At 36.7% G+C, this 15,047-nt stretch overlaps 1 protein-coding gene across 2 annotated transcripts in view; it reads left to right on the top strand.

The window, feature by feature from the left end:
- UNC13C (unc-13 homolog C) overlaps positions 1–15,047 on the top strand; it is a 564,880-nt gene that overhangs the window by 323,817 nt on the left and 226,016 nt on the right. The window lies entirely within an intron of this gene.

Raw genomic sequence — 15,047 nt, 5'->3', positions numbered from 1 at the left:
ATAGGCTGTCGGAGCTGCAGAACCAGCTTGCAGCCCTAGGCTGTTTTCATGACCCTCCCCGTCCTTCCCAGTCCCTGCTCTGCTCCTGACTTCACTGAATGCAGTGACCTCACTGAGCTCCTTCCCTCTGCACCCTTCTTTCCCTTTTGGGTGGTTCACCTCCAGAGGTTAAGCTCACTGTGCCCACCAGAAGTCTCTGCCTTAGCTTCACGATACCTTGGGGGGAAGGGCACTTCTCTGGGCACTGCTCATGGGCCCAGCACTGAAGTAGTTCTTCGTTTTTAACTCCCCAAATTTGTTTCTTATATTTATAAGATACCTTTTGCATTATGTAGGAATTTGGGATAACGTAGTAGTCCAGATTGATTTACAATTCTACATGTGTCAGCTATGAGTGCTGGGAGACTCAGGCTTTAGGATTGAAGAGTGTCTTTGTGCTCAGGACTCATGTGACAAATTTCTTAAGCTCCCATCTGTCCTGTAGCTCACACTTGACTCCCAGAAGCTGCCCCATTGTTGTAAACACTGTGAAATATTCTTTAGAACTTCTTCAGTTACACCATGTTTTCTGAAGGCTTAGGACTTGGACTACTCACCTTATTCAGGTGTAAAAATATCATAGATTTTTATAAAGAAAAAATGTACCAGTTTTCTGCATTTTGAAGACATTTAGGATTATGTTAACTTTTCTGACCTTTGAAGCACTATAGGTAAAAGTGTTCTAAGAGAATTTGATTAGTTGTTCCATAGAAGAAAAGCAGTTAAGACATTGCCTGTATGTATTATTTCCTGTTTTTATCAATGGCTCCCTTTAACATCAAGCATTTCTCCCTCAGACACAAAGATCTGATTTTATGTTATTTAATTTATTTTTTTATTATGTCCAGTTAGCCACTGTATAGTACATCATTAGTTTTTGATGTAGTGTTCAATGATTCATTAGTTGCATATAACACCCAGTGCTCATCACAACACGTGCCCTCCTTAATACCCATCACCCTGTTACCCCCTCCCCCAACCCCCCCTTCCCTCTGAAACCCTCAGTTTGTTTCCCAGGATCCATAGTCACTCATGGTTCATCTCCCCCTTCAGATTTCCCTCCCTTCCCCTATGGTCCTCCGGGCTATTGCTTATGTTCCACATATGAGTGAAACTATATGATAATTGTCTTTCTCTGCTTGACTTACTTCACTTAGCATGATCCCCTCCAGTTCCATCCATGTCAGTACAAATGGTGAGTATTCATCCTTTCTGATGGCTGAATAATATTCCATTGTATATATGGACCACATGTTCTTTATCCATTCGTCTTTTGAAGGATATCTTGGCTCCTTCCACAATTTGGCTATTGTGGACATTGCTATGAACACTGGGGTGCATGTGCCCCTTCTTTTCACTACATCTATATCTTTGGGGTAAATACCTAGTAGTACAATTGCTGGGTCATAGGATAGCTCTATTTTTAGCATCTTGAGGAACCTCCCTACTGTTTTCCAGAGTGACTGTACTAGCTTGCATTCCCACCAACAGTGTAAGAGGGTTCCCCTTTCTCTACATCCTTGCCAACATTTGTGGTTTCCTGTTCTGTTAATTTTTGCCATTCTAATGGGTGTAAGGTGATATCTCATTATGGTTTTGATTTGTATTTCCCTGATGGCTAGTGATATTGAGCATTTTTTCATGTGAAAGACCTTGTTTTTATTTGAAAGCATCTTTTAATTATGATTTATCCTGTTATTGAAAATTACTAATGTTTCATCTACATATAATTGTGTTGATGCATTTTCTACCTGCTATCCAACAGATTTTGTTCCATAACATGGCAAAATATTATAAAGAAGCTGGAAGCTTAGGGTACTTATATTTAGCTCTTCCAGGTTTCCCTTATGGCTTTACAGATGTGGATTTTAATCCAGCTTTGTATTTTCCCTTAGATTTATTCCCCAGCCCAAAGTTAGATCCCTGGGATAAAAAGCATTCTTGTCTGAAAACATTTCATTATATTTTACTTATGTGCACATGGACACACATCTCTACTTGGTACTTGTAGTTTTTTGTTGTTCTTTTTGATATATTGACTCTACATGGTTTGTGTGCTAGAATTATAAATATTATCTGTTAATTGGTTTGAAAATGATTAACTGTTTGACCCAGGATACTGGCAGTAATTCTATTTCCAGTTTGCTGGAAGAAACAAGTTAGATGTATTGTGATAAGAAGAGGAAGTCTCTCAGCTATATCTCTGTTAAAGAATCGTCCTGAAAACAGATGGTGTTTTATTGTGGCATTGTGCCTGAGCACTCACAAGTATTTTACAGAAAATTCATAAAAGATATTTATCTTTATTTTTCTGAAAAAATGGCTACCCTGTCTTTGAGGCATGTTCGGACAACCCTCTATGTGTATAATACACTCAGTTATCCAAGGGCTGCAAGGCACTGAAGCTACCATAAAACAGAGCAGGATGCTATTCTCTAAGACCCACTTAGATCAAGAATTACTTCACTCCAGCACTGCTATTTTCTCATGGGAATTTAACCTCAGGAGCTAAAAGTGACCTTACAATTCATGGAATTTAATGATGCATGAGATCAGCTATTAATAACATAAAAATTACTTATTAATTAAAAGCTATTGATAGTGAATATTTAAACTATTTCTTAGAAGTTACCAACAAACATAAAAAATACCAACCCCCTCACACCTTATGTTCAAAGCAAACCAAACAGATTCTCTCATATATGTTTCACATTTTCTTCTGTCTTGCCTTTTGAAAATAGTGCTTTCCTGCTGCTATATTCACATTTTTAGCTCTACCTATCCCTATAGTCTCATTTTAAATACTACCTTTTTAATAAAGATTTCTAATAGATCTCACAGGAAATAATTTCACCCCAGTCTGAATTCCTACTTGAGAATTTATTCCACTTCATATGATTGTTATTTTATTTTATTTTATTTTATTGCAAGTCTTAGCTCACCTGTTATACCAGAGGCCATTTGGAGGAAGGATTTGTATCTGATTTGCCTCTGAGAATCCCTTTCTTCCCCTCCCCCTGCCTATACGCAGTGCCCTGTAGTTGTTATCTGCTCAATAAATACTGGTAGAATGAATGAATTCAAAATAAATATTTAAAAGTTTGTAGAGGGAAAATCAGATGATTCAACAAATTATAGTTGTTGTGGCTAGAGCAATTGAGGAACCAAATTTTAATTTTATTTAAATTGAAATAGCCACATTTGATACGGCTTCCATGTTGAAAAACACAGCTCTGAAACTTAGAGCAACCATTGAAATTCACACTGTTTACAACACTTCAGTTGGGCTGGGACGGGGGTTCACTGGGATAAGATCCCCTGGATTGTGCAAGTGTAGGGCCGACTCTTAATTTTGCACTCGAGGCTTGTCTCACCTTAGTTCCAGACGTGCGTTTCAAAGACTATTAACGCGTTTCTTACCACTGACACATTGCCTTATTTTGTTGAATCCCCATTAAGCCACAGATAGCACTGGGGCACCTTTACTTGAAACTTTGATTACTTGAAACTCATTATTCGAGAATAGTATCAACTATAAAATGGATTGTTCACAGATCTGAGAAATGTCCTTTCTGCTATTGTGGGAATCAAGACATGTTTGCTTTTACCCTGCCACTGTCCCTTGGTAGCTTCTTCATTATCAGATCGTCTTTATACAATCAAATCAAATGTAATCTCTTCTGTGAACTGATACTTGTTGCTTTTGTATTTACTTCTCCTGACAAAATTAGATTTGAACAGTGGTTAAGCAGTGTTACCTAAACAAGTTATTTAACTTTCCTAAGCCTCAACTCCTCTCCCAACACCTCCCCTCAAAACATAATAATGCTAATAACTAATTCATATTATTTTCTTAAAAACTCTTTAATGAGTGCCTGCTGTATGTCTGGTATTTGCATTCAATGCAGATAATTCTTGCAGCAAGGGAGGTTTGGCTTTTCGTTATTTAAAATAGATCTAGGTCAATAATTACATAAGCAATTGCGATAAATGCCTGTCATGACTGCAAAGCTCCTGTTTTAGAATCTGAAACAGAGCAGGCATTTGTTAAATAGTACTTTTTAATATTATTCTATTATTATTAAGGCTGAGAGTCCAGAGAATGAATGAGTTAGTATGGCATTACTGTGCTAAACAACTGTAGATTTATTTCACTATAGTTTGTTGATTAAAAAAAAACAACAAAACTAGAATCCTCTCCTCCATTTGCTGTTAGAATCATCTCCTTCATGAAACAATGATTTGCTCAAATATACCTTATAAGGCCCTCCCAGAGCTACAAATGAAGAAAAAAACAAGTTTTGTCTAATTGCCACAAGTGATAAAGTTGCACACCATTGTGTTTTTACATCCACAAGTAAATTACATAAATAGACTGTGTGGGTTAAAGGATTGTTAACCAAAGAAAAGTTGAATTTTGAATGTTGGTGTCCACCAGCTGAATGGTAGGATATTGCCTTTTTCATTTTAATGTTGGTAGTTTTGAACTGTGATAATTTGAGGCAAGGTTGATATCGTGGTTTTTCTCCCTTGACAGAAATAATGGCTTTATGGAACCCCTTTCCTTTCTTTACTTGCTTATTGCAATCCAGCAGAACAACCACATTTACAACTAAATTGGTAATTGACTATTTGGATCACTGTTCCCTATGCAACACTAAATCCGTGAGTAATGATTCAGGAATTAATAAGAAGCCATATAACTTAAAAAATGCACCACCAATTTTATGTTTACCCAATGAATTGATAAATCCGGAAGGAAATACTAGATGGGTGCTATCAGCTGTAAAATTAGAGATAAGATATGAAGAAAGTGTAGCATCCTTTTGGTTGTTTGCAGATGAGTTACCTAGTTTGAAAGATTCTTAGACTTCCCTTTTCTATTTTTTTTTTTTTTATGAAAATTTCACTGATTGATTTTTCCACTACTGGGTGGATAAACAATGAAGAAAAGTGACCCTCCGTTCAGTCAACTTGCATGCCTAAAAGAGGAGCACCAAAATGATATGGGGCCTTCAGTTCTTTTCTAGTTATCCATCTTAACATTTTCTGCTGTTTTTAAGAAAAATGAGCATTGGCTCTATTAGAATCTCTGGTTAGTCAGAGATCCTCAGTGTTGACCATATACTCTCCTTGTGTTTTTAAGGGTGATAAGAAGTAACAGACAACATTTGTTTCTTATGAACTCGTTGGTTGTACCGAATATCATTGTTGAATTTTTCTATGACATTATCACTGGTGTATTCTGACACTGCTATAGAACCAACACTTGACATTTCTATAAACTTAGTATTTATTTAGTGCTTTCATTAACTACTCTCCTCTCCTTCCATGCACAGATAAACAACAACAACAACAACAACAACAAAAAAACAGTAGGAGATGGAAGTCAACTGATATCCAGTCTTCTTACTGACCCCATTTAGCATGGCTATTAAACATTGAGAAATAATCAGCTTTAGAAAAGCAACACCCTAGTGACTGTCTGTTTTTGCTAAGTCTGACATAAATTTTGGAAACCTGAATTAACCTCAAGCAATTTAGTTCACGACATATAATCAATAAATTCCTTATAAGGAAATACAGGCATTTAGACCTACAGATAAAAGTTTGCTTACTTGCATTAAGCCTAGAGAAAAAAGATCACTTGAAATCTTTAAAGCTCCTTTCAACTCTACAACTCTGATTATGAGCAGTCTGACAGTTACATTATATCATGACAACATCTTCAGGTACCTCAGTGCTAATTCTCAAATTACCCCTGCCTGCATCTTGACTTTCAGTCTACGTTTGACAAAACAGGAATTTGATATTTTCTAGTTGATCATTCTGGTATCTAAACTGACATCTTGTCATCTTTTTATTTATAAATTTCAGTTTACAAGCCAGCACTTCAAAGACTATTTACAGCTTCCTGGCTTTTGGTCTATAGTCATTCTTTCACCTTAGTAACTGGCTAAGGTATAAGCACCTAAATTTCTCCTAAGTAGCGTAAGAAATCTAAAAAAAAAATTTGAATCCCACTGATAGAAGCTTAAAAAACAAAATATCAATCTTCATTAAAATGTAAATTTTCACTAATCATTAGTTTTTTTATTTGGAGTGATGATCGAGCATTTGTAGGAAATGTATAGAATAGATGCTCTTTGGTCCAGTGAGACCCACACACTCCTCACCCTCCATTCTTGTCATCAGCATGGCACCCTGTTAAGTTCCCAAGTTGCATAAACATATCTAACTCCTCTCAAAACTTTTTGGATGGTCTGAGGCTTATCAATAGTTCTTAGTTAGCTAGTCTGTTACAGATAAAACATCTTATAGAAAGTTTTAATGTGATGTAATTAAATTATAGGTCTTACAATTCTGTTGATGTCTCTAATCTCATTTCCATGGTCAATTATTGGATTCTCAGGGTTTACCTATGGTTTTTACTACAGCTTTATTTAAAATAAAAGACTCCTTAATAATGGTAATATGTCATATTAGTGGATTTTATCTTATTTATACCTGTTCTCTATTAATAGTAACCTCCTTGTTTTAAAGCCCAGATTATTTTTTATTTTGTTTTAAACTTTTTAAGATTGATTTATTTATTTGAAAGAGAGCACGCGCACGAGTGGGTACAAGTGGGGGGAGGGGCAGAGGGACAAGCAGACTCCCAGCTGAGCAGGGAGCCTGATGCAAGGCTGGATCCCAGGACCTGAGATCATGACCTGAGCCGAAGGCAGGCACTTAACTGACTGAGCCACTCAGGCACCCCCCGCACCCTGATTACTTTTTAAGTTCTTAGTTTGAAAAGTGTTCTAAGTAAAAAATAGTAAACGCTTATGTTTTAAAAAAAATGAACACCTAAGTACTTGTAATCCAGATTTAGAAAGGCAGCATCTGTTTCCTCAGAAATAACCACTCTAATGAAGCTGATTCTAATGATCCTTTTGCTTTTTATTATAGTTTTACCACATATAAACATTTATTTAAATTAGCTACTATTTAATTTTGTTTTTAAATTGATACAAATGGAATCATACTGAATATATTCTTCTGTGTCATGATCTTTTTTTCTTGGCATTGTGTGTTTGAAAGTCATATGTGCTGCTGTATGTAATGGTTTGTTTTAGGTTGAGTTCGCTGGAGAATTGCATGCAGATGTGTCCCCTAAGAGTGCTGTAAAGCAGTGCTGTCCAGTAGAATTTTATGTAATGGTGAAAGTGTTCTATATCTACACTGCCTTATATAGTGGCTATTGCCAATAGCCACATATTACTATTGAATACTTGAATTAATTTAAATATAAATTTAAATATTTAGTAGCTACTGGGCTAGTGGATTTGACATCTCAGCTCTAGAGAGATGTATCTATAAAGAAGTGGGAAAGGCAAGATCAGGCAGACAGAGAAGCTGACTTGCAATATGATTATATCAGAGAGCGCCGCGATCCTAGAGGAAGGAGGTGGGATTGCTCTTCAGAGCTGTCCCCAGCTGAGGCAAAGCAACTGAGCTTTGGTATCACAGCATAAGCTGTGCTTTAGGTCATTAGTGCTTTATCTTAAGAGAGGAAGAATCACTTCCTTGCCTCTGAATGCAACTCCCAGTGAAGAACACAACTATAATCCTTTAGCAACCATTATTATCAGTGGCAAGGGGATTGTGCTTGGCCCTGAAGAGGGAATCTGAGCAGAGCACCAAAGAAGCTACTACACAGCTGGACATTGGCTTTCAGTATGCTATGGAAATTCCCTTATATAAATAAATCACAATTTATATATTCTACAGATGATAGAGAGTTGGGCTAGTTCCACTTTGGAGAACTGTGGCTCTAGTAAACAATGTGTCTCTAAGCATTTCTGTATATGTCTCCTGGTGAATGAATGGAAAAGTGTCTCCAGGAGATATACCTATAAGTGGAATTACTGGGAGTTAGAATATGTATGTAATTGACTTCACATAATAATGTCAGTCTGTGTTCTAAAATGGTTGTATATTTTGCAAATTACAACGCTTCATTCAATGTCTCAGTTGTGTCAACTGTGAGAGGCTTACTCAGAATATCTGTTCAACCAGTCAGCAAGACAAACGGGGTTTTTAACATCATCCCCCTCCCCATCCCCTGAGTAAAGTGTAAAAATAACTTGTACCCTGCAGTGGTTAGCAGAATTCTAAGACAGTTCTCAATGAGTCATGCTCCTTATATAGTGCTTTTCCCTAAAGTGTGGGGGGAAACTTTGACTTGCTTCTAGCCAACAGAATATGGCAAAACAAACAAACAAAACCCCCCAAAACCCAAACATAAACCTAAAACAAAAATTTAAACCCATGATTAGATTATGGTATAGAGTAAAGGCAAAGGACTTTTACAGATTGATTAAGGTCCCTAATCAGTTTGGCTATGAATTAATGAAAAGAGAGAATACTAGGTAGACCTGACTTAATCAGGTGACCCCTTTAAAAGGAACCTTGAATCTTTTCTGCGGCCAGAGAGATTGTCCTGCTTGCCTTGAAAAATCAAGTTTCTCTGGGTTCTCTACATACAAGGAAATTAATTCTGCCAATAATCACATAGACCTGCCTCAGATGAGATCCCATCTCTGGCTAACACCTTGATTACAGCCTGGTGGGACACTGAGCAGAGTACCCAGTGATGCCAAGCCTGGATGCCTGACCCATAGTAACTGTGAGACAATACATGTCTGCTATTTAAAGCTGCTAAAATTGTGGTAATTTATCACAAAGCAACAGAAAGTAAATACACCTGCTTAGCAGCAAAATTTCTGTTTATTGCAATTACAGAATCTTCTTTCCTCCATCAAATTCATTTCCTTGAGTCTTTCATATTTGGAAAGAAAGATTTTATTTCTTTCTTTCTTTAAGAGAATTTTTAATCCATTGAAAAGAGACACTGAGTATACTTCAAATTGTTGTACTATAGTATCCAGTAGTAACTGCTTCCTTTAAAAAATTACATTCCTTTTTTTGAGAGAAATTATTTATTAATTTTAAGGATAAAATATCTAAAAATCACTTTCCTGAAACATCTAAGAATAGCTGAGCTTAAGAAGATAAAATGTACAGATTTTCACACTGCTTCAAGATTCCTTTAAGGACAAAATTGGTTTTGGAGGATAATGACAGAAACAAAAGGAAAATGCGTATGACACCTAAAACATAGCCAGAAAAAGCCTACAGAGAGTTCACATTTTATAGAGAACAATGGGATTTATATTAATTCAGATCAAACCATCTGCTTAGACAAATTCAAATATGAGTCACGTTTTATTCTTACTCATGTAACATCTGTAAAAATGGATGCTCCTGATAACTGGTTCTTCCTGTCATACTTGGGGTTCTTTGAAAGCAGAGCCTAAAAAAGGAACTTGTCAGTAGTTTGAGACATGACCCCAGAAAGAGAAGTATAGTAGGTAGAGAAATGAGATACGGAAGTCAGAAAAGCAAGAAGGGTGCTAGAATGAAGCTGCTTGTTGTCTCTCTTATCAACTGAGGCTCTGTTCCTTTGGGAGCCAACTGGGAAACCACATAGAGCACACCTCAGAATTGTTCCAATGAAGGATGGGGAGTGTAATGGGTTGAACAGTATCTCCCCAAAAGATATGTCCACCCAGATCCTCAGAATGTGACCTTATATGGAGTAAGACCTTTGCAGATGTAATTAAGGTAAGCATCTAGCGATTAGGGTAAGGTCCTAAATCCAAATAGAGATTTTTTTTGTAAGAGAGAGAAAAGAAGACACAGACACACAGAGAAAAAATGAACACGTAACTGTAGAGGAGAGATTGGAGTTCTCCATTTGTAGACCAAAGACTATCAAGGGTTGCCCAGTCATCAAAAGCGAGGAGAGAGACGTGGAAGGAATTCAGAGTCTCTAGAAAGAAGCAACCCAGCCAACACTTTGATTTTGGACTTCTCACCTCCAGAACTGTGAGAGAATGTATTTCTGTTTTTAGCTACCAAGTTTGTGGTAATTTGTTACGGTAGGCCTGGGAAGCTAATACAGCGAGGTTGAGCTGTTGAGCCTTTCACACTTCTGGGCTACACTTGAATGGGACAGAATGGCTGCCTCTGACTTTATAAGTAGCCCCAAGCAGCAAAGCAGAGAGAGGTTGCAAACAAGTGCTTGATGTGGGACTCTGCCAAGATACATGGAATTATTCACCAGAGATGCATTGATACCAAGTGGGCTGAAGGGATGTGACAGTGTATCCACAAGCAACTGCTTCACTCCTCCAGCAGTGATTTAGAGAGCCAAGTCACTTCCTTATAAGTCTGCCATCTTAAACATGGTACTAAGGTGGTTGTGCTTTTGCATAGCAAACTAGAAGAAGAGAAAAGAACATAGTGGATTAGATATGGAAGGTTACATTCTACTGGCTAGAACTCAGTTTTATTTCCACAACTAACTGCAAAGGAAGCTAGGAAATAGAATTGTTCTGCTTATCTATCGCTGTGTAACAAATGATACCAATCTCAATGACTAAAAAAAAAAAATCATCTTGCTCATTAATCTATCTTTGCAATTTGGACAGGGCCGGTTCAGCACTAACCGAAGTGGCTCAATTAGGGCTGAGGGATCCACTTCCACGATGGCTTACACACAAGGCTGGAAAGTTGGTAACAACTGTCATCTGAAAGCTCAGCTGAAGGTGGTTATCTTGCACCTTGAGTTTATTTCCATGTGGGGCTCTCCAAAGATTCATTATCTTTGTATCAAGTTATATTGCACTCACTCCCAACACCTACAAAATTCTTGTGCTATTAGTTTCAGGCTCATGCTTGAGGTTCAGGATTACTCTAAATCATGTCCAGATGGAGATGAAGCTCTTTGGGTCCCGTTTCTGAAGTGTGGTTCCTCTTGATCTAAGTATCTGGAAACTACAGAGCCAAGTTGTCGGCTCCTCCCACGTGCCCAATATATAATGGTGAGATAGAAATAGTATAACTGAAACAGATATTTCTGTTCAAAAATAGGAGACACGTGACAGTCACTTGTCCATAAAAATCCTGAAATCTAGCTGGGAACATGTTGTCAGTTCTTAATTGGAGCTCAGTCCTGCTGTCTGGGAATTATTCTCTGTGACTCTTGGCTCCATTTGCTGGGCTTGTAGCCTTGCCCTTGGGTCATTTATCCTGTTCCATAAGGGACAGCTCATTGTTACAACTGAGTAGTCTTCTAGTCTGCTTCCTGCCCATAGAAGTTTGGAGATTCAAAGTCATCTTTTCATTTTATACTGACCTAATTCTTTTCTGTCCAAGCTGATATAATTTACTTCAGTATCTGTGGGCATTCCATTAGACAAAAACGGCACTCATGTTTCTTACTGAGATAGACCTTCTTTGCCATGGGTGGAAAATCATGGGCTAAAGGACAATGCACTTAAGATTCTTAGAAGTCTTCCTGTCTAGTTGAAAGAAACTACAAGGCACAAGAAACTACAAGATTCTTACAAGCCATTTTTTTTTTTTAATAGCAGAAAAATTCAAAGAAGAACTTCCTCAAGATTCTTAGAAACTCTACTAGGTATATCTTAAATATTCATAAAGCTCTCAGAAAACTTGCTTTGGACCTAGACATCTTGCATGATCTTAGAGTCATATCAGTAAAGCGCCCTGGATTTGATATGTTCCCTGAAGCTATTTTGCACATTGAAAGCCTTACCTTCTGGAAAGATTAAGGATGAGAAAGTTTTACTTTTGAACCCAGGAAGTCCTGGTTTCTCTATATTTCCTATAAACTCTGCCTGGAATTTGTTGATTCCAGGCAGAATTTGTTGACAAATTTTCCCCACTAAGTAACAGGAGTCATCTTTTACCTGGCCTAAGATAATTTCTTCACTGTCCTTCAAGTTCTCCCTGACAAGTCCTCTGATTTCATTAATTATCTTCTTGAAACCCTTCCAGCTTCTGCCTACCCCCACTCGGTCCCAAATCATTGCCACATGTTTTAAGTTTGCACTACGTTAATGCTCCACTTCCAGTATCAAATTCTGTTTTAGTTATCTGTTGTTGAATACCTAACTACCCTAAAACTTAATGGTTTAAGATAGTAACAAGAGCTTACTGTGCTCATATATATATGCAGTTTGAACAGGGCTGAGTGGTAAAATCTCATCTCTGTTCTATGTGGCTTCAGCTGATGTGGTTTGCCCAGAGTGGAAGTTCTACTTCCGACATGCTTACTCATATGGGTAGCAAGGTGGTGCTGGCTGTCAGCTGGGAACAGTACCAGATGTGTCGGTTGGTTCTTTTCCACATGGACCTCACCACAGAACTACTTCAGCATTTTCAGTTTAGTGGCTGGATTTAAAGAGCAGATGGTCCAAGGGACAGGACTTGGGAATCGCCAGTTTCTTAACACCTCAGCCTGAAAACTGACATAGGTCACTTCTGTTGTATTCTGTTGGTCAAAGTCACCCATATTCAAGGAAGGAAATATAAACATACTTTTTAATGGAAAGATTATCAAAGAATTTAAAGTCTTATTTAATCTTCCACAGTAATGTGGCTGTGTACTCAAGGAAAAGGGAAAACTGGAACAGCTATCCAGTTTCTGCCACAATTTATTCCAAGCATTTAAAATAATATCCATATAGTACCTGGGTGGCTTAGTTGGTTAAGCGTCTGGCTCTTGATTTCAGCTCAGGTCATGATCTCAGGGTTGTGAGATGGAACCCTGTATCAGGCCCCACACTCAGCAGGGAATCTGCTTGAGGATTTCTCTCCCTCTCCCTCTGCCCTTCCCCTCAACTCCCACATGTGCATGCTCTCTCTCTCTCTCTCTCTCAAATCTTTAAAAAAAATTTTTTTAAATTACAAAATTAAAATATAAAATAAAATCAAACAGTATCCATACGTTCAGGCATATGAAGTTACAGTTACACAAGATGAATTAAGTTCTAGATATCTGCTATACAACATAGTGCCTATAATTAACACAGTGTGCATTTAAAAATTCGTTAAGAGGGTAGATCTCACGTTAAGTGTCTTGTAAGTGAGGCAAGGGGAAAAGGCAAAGAGACATAAGGAAATTTGGGGGGTGATGGATAGGTTTATTACCTGTTTTTGGTGATGGTATCATGGATGTGTGCATATGTCCAAACTTATCAAACTATACATTAAATCTATGCAGTTTTTGTTTATTACTTATACCTCAATAAAATTATTAAAAATAGTAACCATATATTTTTAAATCAACATCATATCAAGTGCTTAAAACTTATGGGTTATGTTTTCTTTTCTGTAAATTTAATTATAGGCATATAATCATAGATATACTAAAAAGAGACTCAGCATGTGGTCAATTTTTAGGTACAATGTAGACAAGGGATTTCCTATATGCCTCTTAACACCTAACATCTGGTAGCTTATAACATTTGGAGAGATCTGATATTTAGAAAGTTTCTCCTTACACTATACCAAAATCTTCTGTATTGAAAATTTTACTCATAAATACCAGTTTTTTTCTTGACCGCACAAGACAAATCTAATTTATCTTTTAATCTTTTCCTATATGACAGCCCATCATGTATTTGAAGTCCACTGTCATGGTACCTCCTGTGTTTGGTCTAAGCACTGATAGTTCTCTTAAAGGTGTAGTATCTTAAATGGAAAATGCCAGCTACATGTGACCTATTGCATTTTTCCTTTTTGATGTAAGTTTAATTTATATAAAGAGAAAAGAGCAAAACTATTAGTTTACCCACTGGAATAGTTTTATATTTAAGGAACTTTCTTATGCATCTCTCTTGGGATTCTCAAAAGAGTGTTATCAATTAGGTAGACTATATACCATATGCCATCAAATTTAATTAAAGGCAAGTATTCACCTGTTACAGTAATAAATATCCTCTTATTGAAGATATTCTACCTATATACTTGCTAGAATTATCAGAAACAGAGGATTGGGTATATATAATCCTATTTCAATATTAGATATCTGAAATTGAAAAAATTAAATCCTTTTCCAAATTGTACACATTAATGTTAAGCTGAGAAAATATAAGTTTCTGATTCTGTGTTCAATGATTGCTTTTTCAGTTACACCCTGCTGTTAAGTAATTTGTATATTAAAATCTACATTCAGAGTTATGACAATTTATAGTTGTGTATAGATCACTTAACCATGTACAGTCTATTCAAATTCAAGGAACCGTTTAGTGCTGTTAAAAGGCACTGAGAATGTCCAAACACTTTGAAATGCAGTTTTGGCGATTTAAATGGCAAGATATCTTGGACTTACTGAAGCTGAAAGGACCTAGTAAAGATTCTTTAAATATTTTGGCTATAGTTAAAGTGAATTATTCTAATACATGCAATTTTTTTCTAACTAGATTAGCATATTTTTAATTTTCAGTAATTACTCTTATTTAAGGCCACTAGTTGCTCAATTTTTATTCTCATTAACAACATCTATTAAGTTATTTGAGTAGAACAGTAATTTCCCAAAGACTATTAATTTAAAAAGTAATGTTTTACAAAGGATCTAGCATAGGAGTTATCAACACTTGGAAGAGGCACCACATAAATATCCAGAAAGCTATTCATCCCCTCTTAAAATTCGGGAGCTGCATGTAGTTAGAAGTTTCTTAGATGTAAAGTGAAACAAAAGTCTTTTGTTATACTGACAAAATGCAAAATCTAGCAAATCCATGACTGATACTAGTTTTTAGGAGGAACTATATATATCACTCTTCTTCCTAAAATAAAAAAAATAAGGCCTATTTTTCCCTGCCTTAATTACAAGTCAGGACTCATGTTCCTGTGAACATGAGGATTTCAGAAGAGCAGAGCTGAATGTGTAAGTGCAGATTCCCAAGCCGTACCTCTGTTTACCCTGATTTTGTAAGTCTGCAACAGTGTCTTTAAAGTCAAATATATTTCTCAAAAACAACCCAGGTGATTCAGATGTACGTGATCTATGGACCAGACTTAAAAACACACTGGTCAGTGGCTGCTTTGAATTTGGTCTCAAATTTCACTCCTTACTGTGTTTCTTTTAG

This window comes from Mirounga angustirostris, unplaced genomic scaffold, assembly GCF_029215605.1.
Source record: "Mirounga angustirostris isolate CCGP_5_RB_7025 unplaced genomic scaffold, mMirAng1.0.hap1 SCAF_9, whole genome shotgun sequence".
Classification (NCBI taxonomy): Eukaryota; Metazoa; Chordata; class Mammalia; order Carnivora; family Phocidae; genus Mirounga; species Mirounga angustirostris.
The sequence above is the reverse complement of the archived record's forward strand: the minus strand, read 5'-3'. Positions and strand labels throughout refer to the sequence as shown.